Source organism: Mandrillus leucophaeus, unplaced genomic scaffold (assembly GCF_000951045.1).
Source record: "Mandrillus leucophaeus isolate KB7577 unplaced genomic scaffold, Mleu.le_1.0 Scaffold209, whole genome shotgun sequence".
In the NCBI taxonomy this organism is placed as follows: Eukaryota; Metazoa; Chordata; class Mammalia; order Primates; family Cercopithecidae; genus Mandrillus; species Mandrillus leucophaeus.
Genome location: NW_012102132.1, coordinates 2591706 through 2595856, shown reverse-complemented (window position 1 = coordinate 2595856; position 4151 = coordinate 2591706).

Genomic DNA, 4151 nt, shown 5'->3' with positions numbered 1-4151 from the left:
CAGGAGAATGGCGTGAACCCGGGAGGCGGGGCTTGCAGTGAGCTGAGATCTGGCCACTGCACTCCAGCCTGGGTGACAGAGCAAGACTCCGTCTCAAAAAAAAAAAAAAACAAAAAACAAAACAAAAAAAAAAACTTTAGAGTAGGAACAAAAGGAAGGAAAGTACACTTGAAAGAGGACCAAGCGGATGACTTGAAAGACAAGTGTGTGCTTTGACCTTTTGACTTGGGGCTTTATATGCTGGCCTACTTCCGGGGTCTTGCATCCCTTCTCCCCTGATTCTTCCCTTGAAGTTGGCTGTCCGCATGCACAGTGGCCTGCCAGCACTTGGGAGAGGAGCATGCACGGTGTGTTTACTGGAGTTGTATGCATGCTCACTTGAGGCATTATTCCCTTACCAGCCAAATGTCCCTAGGAAGTCATATATACCTGTTAAACTCTGACATTTTGCCATTTTGTGTGCATGCTTGAGCCCATTCGCCCAGCTCCTGAGATCTTATTGGGGCGCTACAGATCACCAGTTTCGGGTGTTTCCTCTCTGTAGGGAGACTGCCTTTCCCTGGCACTGGCTGCAACGAATTAGTATTTTAGAGAGACAGTTAACAACCGCCTGACCCTCACCTGATGGTCGCCTGACATTCCTGGTTGGGAAGGCCCTCTCCTGCCTTGTTTATGTCTGACTAGCTACCTACATAACACAACTACATGTGAATCCACAATTATCTCAATAAAAACATCAATTAAAAATGTGGATTACTTACTGTGGGATAAGGCAAAGGATTTGAAAGCTATTACAGTGCTGTGTAAGGAACTTTAAAGTCTTATTCCCCAAACAAAATTGTACTGTTTCTTCCTCCGTACTTCCACTATAGTGTTTATCACATTGTTTGCTTTCTTTTTTTTTTTTCCTGAGGTGTAGTCTTGCTCTGTTGCCCAGGCTGGAGTGCAGTGGTGCAATCTCTCTCGGCTCACTGCAACCTCTGCCTCCCAGGGGTTCAAGCGATTCTCCTGCCTCAGCCTCCCAAGTAGCTGGAATTACAAGCACCCACCACCATGCCCAGCTAATTTTTGTATTTTTAGTAGAGACGGGGTTTTGCCATGTTGGCCAGGCTGGTCTTGAACTCCTGACCTCAGGTGATCTGCCTGCCTCGGCCTCCCAAAGTGCTGGGATTACAGGCTTGAGCCACCGCGCCCAGCCTATCACATTGTTTTCTAATTGTAGACTGTCTGTCTGACTACACTGAGCTAATTAAGGTAAGGGCCATGATTCATTCTTTATAGCCTTAGTGCCAGCTCCATGTGAGCCTCAATATGCTTTGACCAAATTAAATCATTCTGCTCTATGTACACCATACAGTTTGGCATATAATAAATCTTCAATAAATTTTGTTGGCTTGAACTAGGTTGTAGTACAGTGTTGTCAGTGGCATGTGAACCAAAGCAACCCCATCTTAAATAGGGGCTGGGTAAAACGAGGCTGAGACCTACTGGGCCACATTCCCAGATGGTTAAGGCATTCTAAGTCTCAGGATGAGATAGGAGGTCAGCAAAAGATACATGTCATCAAGACCTTGCTGATAAAACAAGTTGGAGTAAAGAAGCTGGCTAAAATCCATCAAAACCAAGATGGCAACGAGAGTGACCTCTGGTTATCCTTACTGCTACACTCCCATCAGCACCATGACACTTTACAAATGCCATGGCAACATCAGAAAGTTACCCCATATTGTCTAAAAAGGGGAGGCATGAATAATCCACCCCTTGTTTAGCATATATCAAGAAATAACCATAAAAAATGGGCAACCAGCAGCCCTTGTGGCTGCTCTATGGAGTAGCCATTCTTTTATTCCTCTACTTTCTTAATAAACTCGCTTTCACTTTACTGTATGGACTCACTCTGAATTCTTTCTTGCATGAGATTCAAGAACCCTCTCTTGGGGTCTGGATCAGGACCCCTTTCCTGTAACAATTCGATTTCAGAAATGTTAAAAACTTGAGGTCATTGTGCCCCTTTGACCCAAGGAATGACAGTAATGAAAGAAAGTGACATTGCAGCCTGAAAAGCTGCCTTTTGTCCTGGGAGATGCTGACTAGTTTCCTGAATTGGCTATTGTATTGCAAAAAAAAAAAAAAAAAAAATTTCCTCAAGTATAGGGGGCAACTACTGGAGAAAGGGGCAGGGCTGAAGTGAGCGAGTTACACCATGAGAACAAGAAAAGTCTGCAGTATTTTCTTAGTTAACATCACCCACTAAAACCAAAGGGTGGGAGGATTATGCGTTCCTGCTGGCTGATGCTGCTGACAGCACGCTGTTTGGACAGAATCCCAGGCACTGCTGGCAGAAGCAGAATTTCTCTCACACAAAAACATGGGGGGAAGGGGCAGAGATTCAACCAGGGCATTTAGCTATGGAAAACGGAAAACGAAAAATGTCTCTTTAAATGCTAGTGCGGTCACTCCCATTGCCTTTCCAAATTCAGGCCTCCTTAGGGACTTTGCTGAAGTCTTCAAGATAGCTCTTGTCACTAGTTATGACCAAAATAAAATCACCTCCTTCTATGGGATGATTTGGTAGTTGCTCCCTGAAACAGCCTCTGGCCCCTTCAAAAAAATTCACCTCACTGGCCAGCAACAGATGCTTGAAATTCCTCTTTGGCAAAAGGAATTCCCCCTTTCAGACTTCACTTTTTTAAATGCAAATAATGTCAGAGTCGGGGTGCCACTTACTGTAATGTAAATCAGTTTGTCAGAGATTATCAATGGATTCTCACAGGAACAAATATAATACAAAATGGAAATTGTACGAATAAAGGACTGCATTAAGGACTGTGACCTCTATAGCCTATTGATAGAGAATAATTTCATTTGCACACGTACTTTCTGGCATTTGTGGAGCAACGCTGATGAAGTGCAACAATGTTAAGGTAAAGTACAATCTGGCACCTACCATGTTTCAGGCACTGAATGAGGTACTGGAGATAGAAAGAAATGGTTTCTCACCATAAAGGGCAAGGGACAAAACACGTGAAGGACAATTACAACATGAATGCTAAGTGCTATGATAAAACTATGTATAAGGTGGGACATCTAATGGGGGCTGGGATAGACAGTCAGGGAAGGCTTCTTGAAAGACTGATGGGTAAGTCAGTCCTGAAAGATAAGTATGCATGTCCTGGGGGAAATAGATGGGGAGGTCAGGCATCTCAAATAGCAGAAACTGTGTTAGCAAAGACAAAGAAGCGGGAAAAATCACACTAGGCAGCCACGGAGGTGAACTTGCTTCTAAGATCTCCCTTCCAGAAAACCTGCTATAGGAAGTGTAGTTGGTCAACAGCTTCCAGATACCTCACTTTCAGGATCTGCCATTGCATTCATGCTGAGGCCAAATTTTTTTCTGCTTTACTCCCGCCAATGATCTAGCATGGCAGGAGTGTCACTGGAAAAGGGGTCTTGCCCCAGACCCCAAGAGGTCTTGGATCTCACACAGGAAAGAATTCAGGGTGAGTCGCAGAGTATAGTGAAGTTAAGATAGTTTATCAGAGATTACGCTGTTACAGAGTAGGGCATCCTCAGAAAGCAAGAGGAGAAACTCCCCGATCTTAAGCATAGTGCTTGCTTATATAGGCTGTTAAGAATAGTGTACAAAAAAGCTTGTGATCACAAAAGCTTGTGATCAGCTTGTGTTAGGCTATCAGTATTGTTATTTTCCTATGTTACTATTGATTTCAACAAGAATTTACAAGTGTACTATTATCTTCAAAACAAAACCTATTCTTAAACTAAGAATGCTTTTTGTTCTTTTTTTTGAGATGGAGTCTCACTCTGTTGCCCAGGCTGGAGTGCAGTGGCCCGATCACAGCTCGCTACAACCTCTGCCTCCCGGGTTCAAGCGATCCTCCTGCCTCAGCCTCCCGAGTAGCTGGGATTACAGGTGCCCGCCACCACACCTGGCTAATTTTTCTATTTTTAGTAGAGACAGGGTTTCACCATGTTGGCCTGGATGGTCTTGAACTCTTGACCTCAGGTGATCCACCCGGTCGTGCTGGGATTACAGGCATGAGCCGCTGCGTCTGCCAGGCTGCTTTTTGATCTTAATATATTTGGACATTTGCATAAGTTCTGGTTCTTTACTTAGTCAGCATCACTGACCA